Below are 21,278 nucleotides of genomic sequence, written 5' to 3'. Positions count from 1 at the left end.
ATGCTCATTACCGTTGACATGGAAAGTGATATTGCCTTTGTTGCTATCTATAACAGCCCCTACAGTGTTCAAAAAGGGTCTTCCGAGGATGACATCCATGGCATCGTCCTAGGGAATATCCAAGATAACAAAGTCTGTTAAGATAGTGACGTTAGCAACCACGACAGGCACATCCTCGCAAATGCCGATAGGGAAAGCAGTTGATTTGTCGGCCATTTGCACAGAGATTTCAGTGGGTGTCAACTTATCCAGTTCAAGTCTACGATAAAGAGAGAGAGGCATAACACTAACACCGGCTCCAAGGTCGCATAACGCAGTTCTAACGTAGTTGCCTTTAATGGAGCAAGGTATAGTGGGTGTTGGAGAACGTCGCATGGGAAACAAAAATTTTCCTACGCGCACGAAGACCTATCATGGTGATGTCCATCTACGAGAGGGGATGAATGATCTACGTACCCTTGTAGATCGTACAGCAGAAGCGTTAGAGAATGCGGTTGATGTAGTGGAACGTCCTCACGTCCCTCGATCCGCCCCGCGAACAATCCCGTGATCAGTCCCACAATCTAGTACCGAACGGACGGCACCTCCGCGTTCAGCACACGTACAGCTCGACGATGATCTCGGCCTTCTTGATCCAGCAAGAGAGACGGAGAGGTAGAAGAGTTCTCCGGCAGCGTGACGGCGCTTCGGAGGTTGGTGATGACCTTGTCTCAGCAGGGCTCCGCCCGAGCTCCGCAGAAACGCGGTCTAGAGGAAAAACCGTGGAGGTATGTGGTCGGGCTGCCGTGGAAAAGTCATCTCAAATCAGCCCTAAAACCTCCGTATATATAGGTAGGAGGGAGGGGGCCTTGCCTTGGGGCTCAAGGAGCCCCAAGGGGGTCGGCCGAGTCCAAGGGGGAGGACTCTCCCCCCCAAACCGAGTTGGACTAGGTTTGGTGGGAGGGAGTCCCCCTTCCTTCCCACCTCCTCCTTTTTTTCTTTCTCTCTTGATTTTCTTCTCCTTGGCGCATAGGGCACTTGTGGGCTGTCCCACCAGCCCACTAAGGGCTGGTGTGTCTCCCCCAAGGCCTATGTGCTTCCCCGGGGTGGGTTGCCCCCCCCCCCCGGTGAACTCCCGGAACCCATTCGTCATTCCCGGTACATTCCCGGTAACTCCGAAAACCTTCCGGTAATCAAATGAGGTCATCCTATATATCAATCTTCGTTTCCGGACCATTCCGGAAACCCTCGTGATGTCTGTGATCTCATCCGGGACTCCGAACAACATTCGGTAACCAACCATATAACTCATATACGCATAAAACAACGTCGAACCTTAAGTGTGCAGACCCTGCGGGTTCGAGAACTATGTAGACATATTCTACGAAGATCTTATCGTTTGAACCTCAGTGCCAAGGATTCGTATAATCCCGTATGTCATTCCCTTTGTCCTTCGGTATGTTACTTGCCCGAGATTCGATCGTCAGTATCCGCATACCTATTTCAATCTCGTTTACCGGCAAGTCTCTTTACTCGTTCCGTAATACAAGATCCCGCAACTTACACTAAGTTACATTGCTTGCAAGGCTTGTGTGTGATGTTGTATTACTGAGTGGGCCCCGAGATACCTCTCCGTCACACGGAGTGACAAATCCCAGTCTTGATCCATACTAACTCAACTAACACCTTCGGAGATACCTGTAGATCATCTTTATAGTCACCCAGTTACGTTGCGACGTTTGATACACACAAAGCATTCCTCCGGTGTCAGTGAGTTATATGATCTCATGGTCATAGGAATAAATACTTGACACGCAGAAAACAGTAGCAACAAAATGACACGATCAACATGCTACGTCTATTAGTTTGGGTCTAGTCCATCACGTGATTCTCCCAATGACGTTATCCAGTTATCAAGCAACAACACCTTGTTCATAATCAGAAGACACTGACTATCATTGATCAACTGGCTAGCCAACTAGAGGCATGCTAGGGACGGTGTTTTGTCTATGTATCCACACATGTAAATGAGTCTTCATTCAATACAATTATAGCATGAATAATAAACTATTATCTTGATACAGGAATTATAATAATAACCATATTTATTATTGCCTCTAGGGCATAATTCCAACAGTCTCCCACTTGCACTAGAGTCAATAATCCAGCCCTCACATCACCATGTGAATTACATTGTAATAAATCTAACACCCATACAGTTCTGGTGTTGATCATGTTTTGGCCGTGGAAGAGGTTTAGTCAGCGGGTCTGCTACATTCAGATCCGTGTGCACTTTGCATATATTTATGTCCTCTTCCTCGACGTAGTCGCGGATGAGGTTGAAGCGTCGTTTGATGTGTCTGGTCTTCTTGTGAAACCGTGGTTCCTTTGCTAAGGCAATGGCACCCGCGTTGTCACAGAACAAGGTTACTGGATCCAGTGCACTTGGCACCACTCCAAGATCCGTCAAGAACTGCTTCATCCAAACACCCTCCTTAGCCGCCTCCGAGGCAGCCATGTACTCTGCTTCACATGTAGAATCTGCTACGACGCTTTGCTTGGAACTGCACCAGCTTACTGCACCCCCATTAAGAATAAATACGTATCCGGTTTGCGACTTAGAGTCGTCCGGATCTGTGTCAAAGCTTGCATCGACGTAACCTTTTATGGCGAGCTCTTCGTCACCTCCATATACGAGAAACATCTCCTTAGTCCTTTTCAAGTACTTCAGGATATTCTTGACCGCTGTCCAGTGATCCACTCCTGGATTACTCTGGAACCTGCCTGCCATACTTATGGCCAGGCTAATATCCGGTCTAGTGCACAGCATCGCATACATGATAGAACCTATGGCTGAAGCATAGGGGACGGAGCGCATATGCTCTCTATCTTCATCAGTTGCTGGGCACTGAGTCTTACTCAATCTCATACCTTGTAAAACTGGCAAGAACCCTTTCTTGGATTGTTCCATTTTGAACCTCTTCAAAACTTTATCAAGGTATGTGCTTTGTGAAAGTCCTATCAGGCGTTTTGATCTATCCCTATAGATCTTAATGCCTAGAATGTAAGCAGCTTCTCCTAGAACCTTCATAGAGAAACTTTTATTCAAGTAACCTTTTATGCTCTCCAAAAGCTCTACGTTGTTTCCAATCAGTAATATGTCATCCACATATAATATTAGAAACGCCACAGAGCTCCCACTCACTTTCTTGTAAATACAAGATTCTCCGACCACTTGTATAAACCCAAATGCCTTGATCACCTCATCAAAGCGTTTGTTCCAACTCCGAGATGCTTGCACCAGTCCATAAATGGATCGGTGGAGCTTGCACACCTTGTTAGCATTCTTAGGATCGACAAAACCTTCGGGTTGCATCATATACAACTCTTCCTTAAGGAAACCGTTAAGGAACGCCGTTTTGACATCCATCTGCCAGATTTCATAATCGAAAAATGCAGCTATTGCTAACATGATTCTGACGGACTTAAGCATCGCCACGGGTGAGAAATGTTGGGGAACGTCGCATGGGAAACAAAAAATTTCCTACGCGCACGAAGACCTATCATGGTGATGTCCATCTACGAGAGGGGATGAGTGATCTACGTACCCTTGTAGACCGTACAGCAGAAGCGTTAGAGAACGCGGTTGATGTAGTGGAACGTCCTCACGTCCCTCGATCCGCCCCGCGAACAATTCCGCGATCAGTCCCACGATCTAGTACCGAACGGACGGCACCTCCGCGTTCAGCACACGTACAGCTCAACGATGATCTCGGCCTTCTTGATCCAGCAAGAGAGACGGAGAGGTAGAAGAGTTCTCCGGCAGCGTGACGGCGCTCCGGAGGTTGGTGATGATCTTGTCTCAGCAGGGCTCTGCCCGAGCTCCGCAGAAACGCGATCTAGAGGAAAAACTATGGAGGTATGTGGTCGGGCAGCCGTGAGAAAGTTGTCTCAAATCTGCCCTAAAAGCCCCATATATATAGGAGGAGGGAGGGGGACCTTGCCTTGGGGTCCAAGGGACTCCCAAGGGGTCGGCCAAGCCAAGGGGGGAGGACTCCCCCCCCCAAACCGAGTTGGACTTGGTTTGGTGGGAGGAGTCCCCCTCCCTTCCCACTTCTTCCCTCTTTTTTTTATTTTCCTTTGATTTTCTTTTCTTGGCGCATAGGCCTCCTTGGGGCTGTCCCACCATCCCACTAAGGGCTGGTGTGTCTCCCCAAAGCCTATGGGCTTCCCCGGGGTGGGTTGCCCCCCCCCCCCCCCCGGTGAACTCCCGGAACCCATTCGTCATTCCCGGTACATTCCCGGTAACTCCGAAAACCTTCCGGTAATCAAATGAGGTCATCCTATATATCAATCTTCGTTTGCGGACCATTCCGGAAACCCTCGTGACGTCCGTGATCTCATCCGGGACTCCGAACAACATTCGGTAACCAACCATATAACTCAAATACGCATAAAACAACGTCGAACCTTAAGTGTGCAGACCCTGCGGGTTCGAGAACTATGTAGACATGACCCGAGAGACTCCTCGGTCAATATCCAATAGCGGGACCTGGATAACCATATTGGATCCTACATATTCTACGAAGATCTTATCGCTTGAACCTCAGTGCCAAGGATTCGTATAATCCCGTATGTCATTCCCTTTGTCCTTCGGTATGTTACTTGCCCGAGATTCGATCGTCAGTATCCGCATACCTATTTCAACCTCGTTTACCGGCAAGTCTCTTTACTCGTTCCGTAATACAAGATCCCGCAACTTACACTAAGTTAAATTGCTTGCAGGGTTTGTGTGTGATGTTGTATTAACGAGTGAGCCCCGAGATACCTCTCCGTCACACGGAGTGACAAATCCCAGTCTTGATCCACACTAACTCAACTAACACCTTCGGAGATACCTGTAGAGCATCTTTATAGTCACCCAGTTACGTTGCGACGTTTGATACACAGAAAGCATTCCTCCGGTGTCAGTGAGTTATATGATCTCATGGTCATAGGAATAAATACTTGACACGCAGAAAAACAGTAGCAACAAAATGACACGATCAACATGCTACGTCTATTAGTTTGGGTCTAGTCCATCACGTGATTCTCCCAATGACGTGATCCAGTTATCAAGCAACAACACCTTGTTCATAATCAGAAGACACTGACTATCATCGATCAACTGGCTAGCCAACTAGAGGCATGCTAGGGATGGTGTTTTGTCTATGTATCCACACATGTAAATGAGTCTTCATTCAATACAATTATAGCATGGATAATAAACTATTATCTTGATACAGGAATTATAATAATAACTATACATTTATTATTGCCTCTAGGGCATAACTCCAACAGTCTCCCACTTGCACTAGAGTCAATAATCTAGCCGGTCTAACACCCATACAGTTCTGGTGTCGATCATGCTTTGGCCGTGGAAGAGGTTTAGTCAGCGGGTCTGCTATATTCAGATCCGTGTGCACTTTGCATATATTTACGTCCTCCTCCTCGACGTAGTCGCGGATGAGGTTGAAGCGTCGTTTGATGTGTCTGGTCTTCTTGTGAAACCTTGGTTCCTTTGCTAAGGCAATGGCACGAGTGTTGTCACAAAACAAGGTTATTGGATCCAGTGCACTTGGCACCACTCCAAGATCCGTCATGAACTGCTTCATCCAAACACCCTCCTTAGCCGCCTCCGAGGCAGCCATGTACTCTGCTTCACATGTAGAATCTGCTACGACGCTTTGCTTGGAACTGCACCAGCTTATTGCACCCCCATTAAGAATAAATACGTATCCGGTTTGCGATTTAGAGTCGTCCGGATCTGTGTGAAAGCTTGCATCAACGTAACCCTTTACGGCGAGCTCTTCGTCACCTCCATACACGAGAAACATCTCCTTAGTCCTTTTCAGGTACTTCAGGATATTCTTGACCGCTGTCCAGTGATCCACTCCTGGATTACTCTGGAACCTGCCTGCCATACTTATGGCCAGGCTAACATCCGGTCTAGTGCACAGCATTGCATGCATGATAGAGCCTATGGCTGAAGCATAGGGGACGGATCGCATATGCTCTCTATCTTCATCAGTTGCTGGGCACTGAGTCTTACTCAATCTTGTACCTTGCAACACTGGCAAGAACCCTTTCTTGGACTGTTCCATTTTGAACCTCTTCAAAACTTTATCAAGGTATGTGCTTTGTGAAAGTCCTATCAGGCGTTTTGATCTATCCCTATAGATCTTAATGCCTAGAATGTAAGCAGCTTCTCCTAGGTCCTTCATAGAGAAACTTTTATTCAAGTAACATTTTATGCTCTCCAAAAGCTCCACGTTGTTTCCAATCAGTAATATGTCATCCACATATAATATTAGAAACGCCACAGAGCTCCCACTCACTTTCTTGTAAATACAAGATTCTCCAACCACTTGTATAAACCCAAATGCTTTGATCACCTCATCAAAGCGTTTGTTCCAACTCCGAGATGCTTGCACCAGTCCATAAATGGATCGTTGGAGCTTGCACACCTTGTCAGCATTTTTAGGATCGACAAAACCTTCGGGTTGCATCATATACAACTCTTCCTTAAGGAAACCGTTAAGGAACGCCGTTTTGACATCCATCTGCCAGATTTCATAATCGAAAAATGCAGCTATTGCTAACATGATTCTGACGGCCTTAAGCATCGCTACGGGAGAGAAAGTCTCATCGTAGTCAATTCCTGGAACTTGTGAAAAACCCTTTGCCACAAGTCGAGCTTTATAAACGGTCACATTACCGTCAGCGTCCGTCTTCTTCTTAAAGATCCATTTGTTCTGAATAGCCTTGCGGCCCTCAGGTAGTATCTCCAAAGTCCACACTTTGTTCTCATACATGGATCCTATCTCGGATTTCATGGCTTCTAGCCATTTGTTGGAATCTGGGCCCACCATTGCTTCTTCATAATTTGCAGGTTCATTGTTGTCTAACAACATGATTGATAAGACGGGATTACCATACCACTCTGGAGCAGTGCGTGATCTCGTCGACCTGCGTGGTTCAACAGAAACTTGAACTGGAGTCTCATGATCATCATCATTAACTTCCTCCTCAACCGGCGTTGCAACGACAGAGGTTTCCTCTTGCCCTGCGCCACCATCCAAAGGGATGAGAGGTTCGACAACCTCGTCAAGTTCTATTTTCCTCCCACTCAATTCTCTCGAGAGAAACTCCTTCTCGGGAAAAGTTCCGTTCTTAGCAACAAACACTTTGCCGTCGGATTTGAGATAGAAGGTGTACCCAACTGTCTCTTTTGGGTAACCGATGAAGACGCATTTTTCCGCTTTGGGTTCCAGCTTTTCAGGCTGAAGCTTTTTGACATAAGCATCACATCCCCAAACTTTAAGAAACGACAACTTTGGTCTTTTGCCATACCACAGTTTGTATGGTGTCGTCTCAACGGATTTTGATGGTGCCCTATTTAAAGTGAATGCAGCTGTTTCTAATGCATAACCCCAAAATGATAACGGCAAATTAGTAAGAGACATCATAGATCGCACCATCTCTAACAAAGTACGATTACGACGTTCGGACACACCATTACGCTGTGGTGTTCCAGGCGGTGTTAACTGCGAAACAATTCCACATTGTCTTAAGTAAGTACCAAACTCGAAACTCAAATATTCACCCCCACGATCAGACCGTAGGAACTTGATCTTCTTGTTACGATGATTTTCCACTTCACTCTGAAATTGCTTGAACTTTTCAAATGTTTCAGATTTGTGCTTCATCAAGTAGACATAACCATATCTACTTAAATCGTCAGTGAAGGTGAGAAAATAACGATATCCGCCGCATGCCTCCACGCTCATTGGACCACACACATCGGTATGTATGATTTCCAACAAGTCATTTGCACGCTCCATTGTTCCGGAGAACGGAGTCTTAGTCATCTTGCCCATGAGGCATGGTTCGCACGTGTCAAGTGAATCAAAGTCAAGTGACTCCAAAAGTCCATCAGCATGGAGTTTCTTCATGCGCTTTACACCAATATGACCCAAGCGGCAGTGCCACAAAAATATGGCGCTATCATAGTTTACTCTAACTCTTTTGGTCTCAATGTTATGTACATGCGTATCGCTATCGAGATTCAATATGAACAATCCTCTCACATTCGGTGCATGACCATAAAAGATATTACTCATAGAAATAGAACAACCATTATTCTCAGACTTAAAAGAGTAACCGTCTCGCAATAAACAAGATCCAGATATAATGTTCATGCTCAACGCAGGCACTAAATAACAATGATTTAAGTTCATCACTAATCCCGATGGTAGTTGAAGTGACACGGTGCCGACGGCGATTGCATCAACCTTGGAACCGTTTCCTACGCGCATTGTCACTTCGTCTTTCGCCAGCCTTCGTCTATTCCGCAGTTCCTGCTTCGAGTTGCAAATGTGAGAAACAAAACCGGTATCGAATACCCACGCACTACTAAGAGAGCCGGTTAAGTACACATCAATAACATGTATATCAAAGATACCTCATTTTTCTTTGCCCGCCTTCTTATCTGCCAGATACTTGGGGCAATTCTGCTTCCAGTGACCCATACCCTTGCAATAGAAGCACTCTGTTTCAGGCTTAGGTTCAGCCTTGGGTTTCTTCGGCGGATTGGCAACAGGCTTGCCGCTCTTCTTCGAATTGCCCTTCTTGCCTTTGCCGTTTCTCTTGAAACTAGTGGTCTTGCTCACCATCAACACTTGATGCTCTTTACGGAGTTCAGACTCTGGGACTTTCAGCATCGCAAACAACTCGCCGGGAGACTTGTTCATCCCTTGCATGTTGTAGTTCAACACAAAGCCTTTATAGCTTGGCGGCAGTGATTGAAGGATTCTGTCAGTGATAGCTTCTTGCGGGAGTTCAATCCCCAATTCAGCTAGACGGTTTGAGTACCCAGACATTTTGAGCACATGTTCACTGACAGATGAGTTTTCCTCCATCTTGCAAGCATAGAATTTATCCGAGGTCTCATACCTCTCGATCCGGGCGTTCTTCTGAAAGATAAACTTCAACTCCTGGAACAACTCAAATGCTCCATGACGCTCAAAGCGACGTTGAAGTCCCGGTTCCAATCCATACAAGACTGTACATTGAACTATTGAGTAGTCCTCCTTACGCGCTAACCAAGCGTTCTTAACATCCTGATCAGCCGTAGCGGGTGGTTCATCTCCTAGCGCAGCATTAAGGACATAATCCTTCTTTCCAGCTTGTAAGATTAGCTTAAGATTACGAGCCCAGTCTACAAAGTTGCTTCCATCATCTTTCAACTTAGCTTTCTCTAGGAACGTATTAAAATTCAGGATGACACTTGCGTGAGCCATGATCTACAACACAAATATATTCAAAGTGGACTTAGACTATGTTCAAGATAATTAGAGTTCAACTTAATCAAATTATATGCTAAACTCCCACTCAAAAAGTACATCTCTCTAGTCATTTGAGTGGTTCATGATCCACTTACACTATCCCAAGTCCGATCATCACGTGAGTCGAGAGTAGTTTCAGTGGTAAGCATCCCTATGCTAATCATATCAACTATATGATTCATGATTGACCTTTCGGTCTCATGTGTTCCGAGGCCATGTCTGCACATGCTAGGCTCGTCAAGCTTAACCCGAGTGTTCCGCGTGCGCAACTGTTTTGCACCCGTTGTATGTGAACGTTGAGTCTATCACACCCGATCATCACGTGGTGTCTCGAAACGACGAACTGTAGCAACGGTGCACAGTCGGGGAGAACACAATTTCGTCTTGAAATTTTAGTGAGAGATCACCTCATAATGCTACCGTCGTTCTAAGCAAAATAAGGTGCATAAAAGGATTAACATCACATGCAATTCATAAGTGACATGATATGGCCATCATCACGTGCTTCTTGATGTCCATCACCAAAGCACCGGCACGATCTTCTTGTCACCGGCGCCACACCATGATCATCCATCAACGTGTTGCCATCGGGGTTGTCGTGCTACTTATGCTATTACTACTAAAGCTACATCCTAGCAAAATAGTAAACGCATCTGCAAGCACAAATATGTTAGTATAAAGACAACCCTATGGCTCCTGCCGGTTGCCGTACCATCGACGTGCAAGTCGATATTTCTATTACAACATGATCATCTCATACATCCAATATATCACATCACATCATTGGCCATATCACATCACAATCATACCCTGCAAAAACAAGTTAGACGTCCTCTAATTTTGTTGTTGCATGTTTTACGTGGTGATCAAGGGTATCTAGTAGGATCGCATCTTACTTACGCAAACACCACAACGGAGATATATTAGTTGCTATTTTAACCTCATCCAAGGACCTCCTCGGTCAAATCCGATTCAACTAAAGTTGGAGAAACCGTCACTTGCCAGTCATCTTTGAGCAAAGGGGGTTACTCGTAACGATGAAACCAGTCTCTCGTAAGCGTACCAGTAATGTCGGTCCAAGCCGCTTCAATCCAACAATACCGCGGAATCAAGAAAAGACTAAGGAGGGCAGCAAAACGCACATCACCGCCCACAAAACCTTTTGTGTTCTACTCGAGAAGACATCTACGCATGAACCTAGCTCTTGATGCCACTGTTGGGGAACGTCGCATGGGAAACAAAAAATTTCCTACGCGCACGAAGACCTATCATGGTGATGTCCATCTACGAGAGGGGATGAGTGATCTACGTACCCTCGTAGACCGTAAAGCAGAAGCGTTAGAGAATGCGGTTGATGTAGTGGAACGTCCTCACGTCCCTCGATCCGCCCCGCGAACAATTCCGCGATCAGTCCCACGATCTAGTACCGAACGGACGGCACCTCCGCGTTCAGCACACGTACATCTCGACGATGATCTCGGCCTTCTTGATCCAGCAAGAGAGACGGAGAGGTAGAAGAGTTCTCCGGCAGCGTGACGGCACTCCGGAGGTTGGTGATGATCTTGTCTCAGCAGGGCTCCGCCCGAGCTCCGCAGAAACGCGATCTAGAGGAAAAACTATGGAGGTATGTGGTCGGGCAGCCGTGAGAAAGTCGTCTCAAATCTGCCCTAAAAGCCCCATATATATAGGAGGAGGGAGGGGGACCTTGCCTTGGGGTCCAAGGGACTCCCAAGGGGTCGGCCGAGCCAAGGGGGGGAGGACTCCCCCCCCAAACCGAGTTGGACTTGGTTTGGTGGGAGGAGTCCCCCTCCCTTCCCACTTCTTCCCTCTCTTTTTTTCTTTTCCTTTGATTTTCTTTTCTTGGCGCATAGGCCTCCTTGGGGCTGTCCCACCAGCCCACTAAGGGCTGGTGTGTCTCCCCAAAGCCTATGGGCTTCCCCGGGGTGGGTTGCCCCCCCCCCCCCCGGTGAACTCCCGGAACCCATTCGTCATTCCCGGTACATTCCCGGTAACTCCGAAAACCTTCCGGTAATCAAATGAGGTCATCCTATATATCAATCTTCGTTTCCGGACCATTCCGGAAACCCTCGTGACGTCCGTGATCTCATCCGGGACTCCGAACAACATTCGGTAACCAACCATATAACTCAAATACGCATAAAACAACGTCGAACCTTAAGTGTGCAGACCCTGCGGGTTCGAGAACTATGTAGACATGACCCGAGAGACTCCTCGGTCAATATCCAATAGCGGGACCTGGATGACCATTTTGGATCCTACATATTATACGAAGATCTTATCGTTTGAACCTCAGTGCCAAGGATTCGTATAATCTCGTATGTCATTCCCTTTGTCCTTCGGTATGTTACTTGCCCGAGATTCGATCGTCAGTATCCGCATACCTATTTCAATCTCGTTTACCGGCAAGTCTCTTTACTCGTTCCGTAATACAAGATCCCGCAACTTACACTAAATTACATTGCTTGCAAGGTTTGTGTGTGATGTTGTATTACCGAGTGGGCCCCGAGATACCTCTCCGTCACACGGAGTGACAAATCCCAGTCTTGATCCACACTAACTCAACTAACACCTTCGGAGATACCTGTAGAGCATCTTTATAGTCACCCAGTTACGTTGCGACGTTTGATACACACAAAGCATTCCTCCGGTGTCAGTGAGTTATATGATCTCATGGTCATAGGAATAAATACTTGACACGCAGAAAAACATTAGCAACAAAATGACACGATCAACATGCTACGTCTATTAGTTTGGGTCTAGTCCATCACGTGATTCTCCCAATGACGTGATCCAGTTATCAAGCAACAACACCTTGTTCATAATCAGAAGACACTGACTATCATCGATCAACTGGCTAGCCAACTAGAGGCATGCTAGGGATGGTGTTTTGTCTATGTATCCACACATGTAAATGAGTCTTCATTCAATACAATTATAGCATGGATAATAAACTATTATCTTGATACAGGAATTATAATAATAACTATACATTTATTATTGCCTCTAGGGCATAATTCCAACAAGAAAGTCTCATCGTAGTCAACTCCTGGAACTTGTGAAAAAACCCTTTGCCACAAGTCGAGCTTTATAAACGGTCATATTACCGTCAGCGTCCGTCTTCTTCTTAAAGATCCATTTATTCTGAATAGCCTTGCGGCCCTCAGGTAGTATCTCCAAAGTCCACACTTTGTTCTCATACATGGATCCTATCTCGGATTTCATGGCTTCTAGCCATTTGTTGGAATCTGGGCCCACCATTGCTTCTTCATAACTTGCAGGTTCATTGTTGTCTAACAACATGATTGATAAGACGGGATTACCGTACCACTCTGGAGCAGCACGTGCTCTCGTCGACCTGTGTGGTTCAATAGAAACTTGAACTGGAGTTTCATGATCATCATCATTAACTTCCTCCTCAACCGGCGTCGCAATGACAGAGGTTTCCCCTTGCCCTGCGCCACCATCCAGAGGGATGAGAGGTTCGACAACCTCGTCAAGTTCTATCTTCCTCCCACTCAATTCTCTCGAGAGAAACTCTTTCTCGAGAAAAGCTCCGTTCTTAGCAACAAACACTTTGCCCTCGGATTTGAGATAGAAGGTGTACCCAACTGTCTCTTTTGGGTAACCTATGAAGACGCATTTTTCCGCTTTGGGTTCCAGCTTTTCAGGCTGAAGCTTTTTGACATAAGCATCACATCCCCAAACATTAAGAAACGACAACTTTGGCCTCTTGCCATACCACAGTTCGTATGGTGTCGTCTCAACGGATTTTGATGGTGCCCTATTTAAAGTGAATGCAGCTGTTTCTAATGCATAACCCCAAAATGATAAGGGCAAATCAGTAAGAGACATCATAGATCGCACCATCTCTAACAAAGTACGATTACGACGTTCGGACACACCATTACGCTGTGGTGTTCCAGGTGGGTTTAACTGTGAAACAATTCCACATTGTCTTAAGTGAGCACCAAACTCGAAACTCAGATATTCACCCCCACGATCAGAGCGTAGGAACTTGATCTTCTTGTTACGATGATTTTCCACTTCACTCTGAAATTGCTTGAACTTTTCAAATGTTTCAGACTTGTGCTTCATCAAGTAGACATAACCATATCTACTTAAATCGACAGTGAAGGTGAGAAAATAACGATATCCGCCGCGTGCCTCCACGCTTATTGGACCACACACATCGGTATGTATGATTTCCAATAAGTCACTTGCACGCTCCATTGTTCCGGAGAACGGAGTCTTAGTCATCTTGCCCATGAGGCATGGTTTGCACGTGTCAAGTGAATCAAAGTCAAGTGACTCCAAAAGTCCATCAGCATGGAGTTTCTTCATGCGCTTTACACCAATATGACCCAAGCGGCAGTGCCACAAAAATATGGCGCTATCATTGTTTACTCCAACTCTTTTGGTCTCAATGTTATGTATATGTGTATCGCTATCAAGATTCAATATGAACAATCCTCTCACATTCGGTGCATGACCATAAAAGATGTTACTCATAGAAATAGAACAACCATTATTCTCAGACTTAAAAGAGTAACCGTCTCACAATAAACAAGATCCAGATATAATGTTCATGCTCAACACAGGCACTAAATAACAATGATTTAAGTTCATCACTTATCCCGATGGTAGCTGAAGTGACACTGTGCCGACGGCGATTGCATCAACCTTGGAACCATTTCCTACGCGCATCGTCACTTCGTCTTTCGCCAGCCTTCGTCTATTCCGCAGTTCCTGCTTCGAGTTGCAAATATGAGCAACAGAACCGGTATCGAATACCCAGGCACTACTACGAGAGCCGGTTAAGTACACATCAATAACATGTATATCAAATATACCTGATTTTTCTTTGCCCGCCTTCTTATCTGCCAGATACTTGGGGCAATTGCGCTTCCAGTGACCCATACCCTTGCAATAGAAACACTCCGTTTCAGGCTTAGGTCCAGCTTTGGGTTTCTTCGGCGGATTGGCAATAGGCTTGCCGCTCTTCTTCGAATTGCCCTTCTTGCCTTTGTCGTTTCTCTTGAAACTAGTGGTCTTATTCACCATCAACACTTGATGCTCTTTACGGAGTTCAGACTCTGCGACTTTCAACATCGCAAACAACTCGCCGGGAGACTTGTTCATCCCTTGCATGTTGTAGTTCAACACAAAGCCTTTGTAGCTTGGCGGCAGTGATTGAAGGATTTTGTCAGTGATAGCTTCTTGCGGGAGTTCAATCCCCAGTTCAGCTAGACGGTTTGAGTACCCAGACATTTTGAGCACATGTTCACTTATAGACGAGTTTTCCTCCATCTTGCAAGCATAGAATTTATCGGAGGTCTCATACCTCTCGATCCGGGCGTTCTTCTGAAAGATAAATTCCAACTCCTGGAACATCTCAAATGCTCCATCACGCTCAAAGCGACGTTGAAGTCCCGGTTCTAAGCCATACAAGACTGCACATTGAACTATTGAGTAGTCCTCCTTACGTGCTAACCGAGCGTTCTTAACATCCTGATCAGCCGTAGCGGGTGTTTCATCTCCTAGCGCAGCATTAAGGACATAATCCTTCTTCCCAGCTTGTAAGATTATCTTAAGATTACGAGCCCAGTCTACAAAGTTGCTTCCATCATCTTTCAACTTAGCTTTTTCTAGGAACGTATTAAAATTCAGGATGACTGTCGCGTGAGCCATGATCTACAACACAAATATATTCAAAGTGGACTTAGACTATGTTCAAGATAATTAGAGTTCAACTTAATCAAATTATATGCTAAACTCCCACTCAAAAAGTACATCTCTCTAGTCATTTGAGTGGTTCATGATCCACTTACACTATCCCAAGTCCGATCATCACGTGAGTTGGGTATAGTTTCAGTGGTAAGCATCCCTATGCTAATCATATCAACTATATGATTCACGATCGACCTTTCGGTCTCATGTGTTCCGAGGCCATGTCTGCACATGCTAGGCTCGTCAAGCTTAACCCGAGTGTTCCGCGTGCGCAACTGTTTTGCACCCGTTGTATGTGAACGTTGAGTCTATCACACCCGATCATCACGTGGTTTCTCAAAACGACGAACTGTAGCAACGGTGCACAGTCGGGGAGAACACAATTTCGTCTTGAAATTTTAGTGAGAGATCACCTCATAATGCTACCGTCGTTCTAAGCAAAATAAGGTGCATAAAAGGATTAACATCACATGCAATTCATAAGTGACATGATATGGCCATCATCCCGTGCTTCTTGATCTCCATCACCAAAGCACCGGCACGATCTTCTTGTCACCGGCGCCACACCATGATCATCCATCAACGTGTTGCCATCGGGGTTGTCGTGCTACTTATGCTATTACTACTAAAGCTACATCCTAGCAAAATAGTAAACGCATCTGCAAGCACAAAAGTTAGTATAAAGACAACCCTATGGCTCCTGCCGGTTGCCGTACCATCGACATGCAAGTCGATATTTCTATTACAACATGATCATCTCATACATCCAATATATCACATCACATCGTTGGCCATATCAAATCACAAGCATACCCTGCAAAAACAAGTTAGACGTCCTCTAATTTTGTTGTTGCATGTCTTACGTGGTGACCAAGGGCATCTAGTAGGATCGCATCTTACTTACGCAAACACCACAACGGAGATATATGAGTTGCTATTTAACCTCATCCAAGGACCTCCTCGGTCAAATCCGATTCAACTAAAGTTGGAGAAACCGTCACTTGCCAGTCATCTTTGAGCAAAGGGGGTTACTCGTAACGATGAAACCAGTCTCTCGTAAGCGTACGAGTAATGTCGGTCCAAGCCGCTTCAATCCAACAATACCGCGGAATCAAGAAAAGACTAAGGAGGGCAGCAAAACGCACATCACCGCCCACAAAAACTTTTGTGTTCTACTCGAGAAGACATCTACGCATGAACCTAGCTCATGCTGCCACTGTTGGAGAACGTCGCATGGGAAACAAAAAATTTCCTACGCGCACGAAGATCTATCATGGTGATGCCCATCTACGAGAGGGGATGAATGATCTATGTACCCTTGTAGATCGTACAGCAGAAGCGTTAGAGAACGCGGTTGATGTAGTGGAACGTCCTCACGTCCCTCGATCCGCCCCGCGAACAATCCCGCGATCAGTCCCACGATCTAGTACCGAACGGACGGCACCTCCGCGTTCAGCACACGTACGGCTCAACGATGATCTCGGCCTTCTTGATCCAGCAAGAGAGACGGAGAGTTAGAAGAGTTCTCCGGCAGCGTGATGGCGCTCCAGAGGTTGGTGATGACCTTGTCTCAGCAGGGCTCCGCCCGAGCTCCGCAGAAACGCGATCTAGAGGAAAAACCGTGGAGGTGTGTGGTCGGGCTGCCGTGGAAAAGTCGTCTCAAATCAGCCCTAAAACCTCCGTATATATAGGTGGGAGGGAGGGGGCCTTGCCTTGGGGCTCAAGGAGCCCCAAGGGGGTCGGCCGAGTCCAAGGGGGAGGACTCTCCCCCCCCAAACCGAGTTGGACTAGGTTTGGTGGGAGGGAGTCCCCCTTCCTTCCCACCTCCTCCTTTTTTTTTCTTTCTCTCTTGATTTTCTTCTCCTTGGCGCATAGGGCACTTGTGGGCTGTCCCACCAGCCCACTAAGGGCTGGTGTGTCTCCCCCAAGGCCTATGGGCTTCCCCGGGGTGGGTTGCCCCCCCCCCCCCCGGTGAACTCCCGGAACCCATTCGTCATTCCCGGTACATTCCCGGTAACTCCGAAAACCTTCCGGTAATCAAATGAGGTCATCCTATATATCAATCTTCGTTTCCGGACCATTCCGGAAACCCTCGTGATGTCCGTGATCTCATCCGGGACTCCGAACAACATTCGGTAACCAACCATATAACTCATATACGCATAAAACAACGTCGAACCTTAAGTGTGCAGACCCTGCGGGTTCGAGAACTATGTAGACATGACCCGAGAGACTCCTCGGTCAATATCCAATAGCGGGACCTGGATGCCTGTATTGGATCCTACATATTCTACGAAGATCTTATCGTTTTAACCTCAGTGCCAAGGATTCGTATAATCCCGTATGTCATTCCCTTTGTCCTTCGGTATGTTACTTGCCCGAGATTCGATCGTCAGTATCCGCATACCTATTTCAATCTCGTTTACCGGCAAGTCTCTTTACTCGTTCCGTAATACAAGATCCCGCAACTTACACTAAGTTACATTGCTTGCAAGGCTTGTGTGTTATGTTGTATTACCGAGTGGGCCCTGAGATACCTCTCCGTCACACGGAGTGACAAATCCCAGTCTTGATCCATACTAACTCAACTAACACCTTCGGAGATACCTGTAGAGCATCTTTATAGTCACCCAGTTACGTTGCGACGTTTGATACACACAAAGCATTCCTCCGGTGTCAGTGAGTTATATGATCTCATGGTCATAGGAATAAATACTTGACACGCAGAAACCAGTAGCAACAAAATGACGCGATCAACATGCTACGTCTATTAGTTTGGGTCAAGTCCATCACGTGATTCTCCCAATGACGTGATCCAGTTATCAAGCAACAACACCTTGTTCATAATCAGAAGACACTGACTATCATTGATCAACTGGCTAGCCAACTAGAGGCATGCTAGGGACGGTGTTTTGTCTATGTATCCACACATGTAAATGAGTCTTCATTCAATACAATTATAGCATGAATAATAAACTATTATCTTGATACAGGAATTATAATAATAACCATATTTATTATTGCCTCTAGGGCATAATTCCAACAGTGGGCACACCGGGATCACCTAGTTTCTTGGGAGTTCCACCCTTGAAGGTATAATTAGCAAGCATGGTGGAAATCTCAACCTCAGGTATCCTCCTCTTATTAGTCACAATATCTTTCATGTACTTAGCATACAGAGACATTTTGAGCATATCCGTCAAACGCATTTGCAGAAAGACAGGTGTGATCATTTCAACGAATCGCTCAAAATCTTCATCATCCTTTTCCTTGGATGGTTTGGGAGGAAAGGGCATGGGTTTCTGAACCCATGGTTCCCTTTCTTTATCGTGCTTCCTAGCAGCGAAGTCATTCTTATCGTATCTCTTAGTCTTAGGTTGTGGGTTACCAAGATCAACAGGTTCAATCTCCACATCCTTTTCATTGCTAGGTTGAGCATCATCATGAACATCACTATTGATATTATCATTAGGCTCATGTTCATCACCAGATTGTGTTTCAGCATTAGAGACAGAACATCGTTTGGACTCTCGGGTGTAGCAGCAACAGGGTTGCTAGCGTGCAGGTTCCTATCATCTTTCTTCTTCTTTCTAGGATGACTAGGTGCATCAGTGCTAACTCCTTGAGAATCTTGTTCAATTCTCTTCGGATGACCCTCAGGATACAAAGGTTCCTGGGTCATTCTACCGCCTCTAGTAACGACTCTGACAAAATTGTCATTCAACTCATTGAGCAAGTCATTCTGAGCTTTAATTACTTGTTCTACTTGAGCAGTAACCATAGAGGCATGTTTACTCAAAAGTTTAAGATCATTGACATTTCTGTCCACACAAGCACTTAAATAACTAAGCATACGAGCATTCTTTTCCAATTGTCTGCTAACATAATCATTGAAACTCTGTTGTTTGGCAACGAAGTTATCAAATTCATCCATGCATAGGCTAGCAGGTTTATCAAAAGGAATATCACTCTCATCAAACCTACGTAGAGAATTTACTTCTACTACCTGCATCGGGTTATCAAGACGATGGATCTCTTCGATAGGTGGTAGATTTTTGACATCTTCAGATTTAATGCCTTTCTCTCGCATAGATTTCTTGGCTTCTTTCATATCTTCAGGACTGAGGAATAGAATACCTCTTTTCTTCGGAGTTGGATTAGGAGGTGGTTCGGGAATAGTCCAAGCATTCTCATTGCACAAGATGTTATTCAGCAGAATCTCGGCTTGTTCTACGGTCCGTTCCCTAAAAACACTACCGGCACAACTATCTAAGTGGGCTTTGGAAGCATCGGTAAGTCCATTATAGAAGATATCAAGTATTTCGTTCTTCTCAAGAGGGTGATCAGGCAAAGCATTCAGTAGCTGGACGAGCCTCCCCCAAGCTTGTGGGAGACTCTCTTCTTCAGCTTGAGCAAAGTTGTATATTTCCTGCAAGGCAGCTTGCTTCTTATGGGCAGGGAAATAATTTTCAGAGAAGTAGTAGACCATATCTAGGGCACTACGCACACAACTAGGAGCAAGAGAAGTGAACCAGGTCTTAGCATCATCCTTTAGCGAGAAAGGAAACAGCTTGAGCATATAGTAGTGGCGGATCTTTTCCTCACTAGTGAATAGGGTGGCTATATCATGCAGTTTGGTAAGATGGGCTACAACCGTTTCAGACTCATAACCGTGAAAAGGATCTGATTCGACTAGAGTGATTAACTCAGGGTTGACATAGAATTCATAATCCTTATCGGTCACAAAGATAGGCGAAGTGGCAAACTTCGGGTCGTATTTCATCCTAGCGTTCACAGATTTTTCTTTCCACTTGCGCAGTAATATCTCAACATCATAGCTATCCTTACACGCAAGAAAATCCTCAGCTATCTCTCCCTCCATAACATAACGCGTATCAGGCATAACAGGCAATTCAGGCATAGGAGAGCTAGTTCTAGCAGGCAAAATAGCAGGTTCTACTTCAATGGCATCAGCAGTTTCAGAAGTATCATCACATCAAGCAGCAACTCTAGCAATGTGTGCATCAAGGAATGCACCAAGTGGCAAAGCAGTATCAAGCATAGCATCATCAGGCATAGTATCAAGCATAGCATCATCATGTTGGGGAACGTCGCATGGGAAAGAAAAAATTTCCTACACGCACGAAGACTTATCATGGTGATGTTCATCTACGAGAGGGGATTTCCGATCTACGTACCCTTGTAGATCGCACAGCAGAAGCGTTAGTGAACGCGGTTGATGTAGTGGAACATCCTAACATCCCTCGATCCGCCCCGTGAACCGTCCCTCGAACCGTCCCGCGATCCGTCCCACGATCTAGTGCCGAACGGACGGCACCTCCGCGTTCAGCACACGTACAGCTCGACGATGATCTCGGCCTTCTTGATCCAGCAAGAGAGACGGAGAGGTAAATGAGTTCTTCGGCAGCGTGACGGCGCTCCGGAGGTTGGTGATGATCTGATCTCGGCAGGGCTCCGCCCGACCTCCGCAGAAACGCGATCTAGAGGTAAAACCGTGGAGGTATGTGGTCGGGCTGCCTTTTTAAAAGTTGTCTCAAATCAGCCCTAATTGCTCCATATATATAGGAGGAGGGAGGGGAGGCTTGCCTTGGAGCTCAAGGAGCCCTTGAGCCCCAAGGGCTGCGCACTAAGGGGACGAGGAGTCCTCCTCCAATCCTAGTCCAACTAGGATTGGAAAGTGGAGTCCTTCTCTCCTTTCCCACCTCCTTTTTTTTCTTTCTCTTTGATTTTCTATCCTTGGCGCATAGGGCCCTCTTGGGCTGTCCCACCAGCCCACCAAGGGCTGGTGCGCCACCCCCAAGGCCTATGGGCTTCCCCGGGGTGGGTTGCCCCCCCCCCCCCCCGGTGAACTCCCGGAACCCATTCGTCATTCCCGGTACATTCCCGGTAACTCCGAAAACCTTCCGGTAATCAAATGAGGTCATCCTATATATCAATCTTCATTTTTGGACCATTATGGAAACCCTCGTGACGTCCGTGATCTCATCCGGGACTCCAAACAACATTCGGTAACCAACCATATAACTCAAATACGCATAAAACAACGTCGAACCTTAAGTGTGCAGACCCTGCGGGTTCGAGAACTATGTAGACATGACCTGAGTGACTCCTCGGTCAATATCCAATAGCGGGACCTAGATGCCC

Source organism: Hordeum vulgare, chromosome 6H, assembly GCF_904849725.1.
Source record: "Hordeum vulgare subsp. vulgare chromosome 6H, MorexV3_pseudomolecules_assembly, whole genome shotgun sequence".
Taxonomy (NCBI): Eukaryota; Viridiplantae; Streptophyta; class Magnoliopsida; order Poales; family Poaceae; genus Hordeum; species Hordeum vulgare.
Note: the sequence above shows the minus strand (reverse complement) of the source record.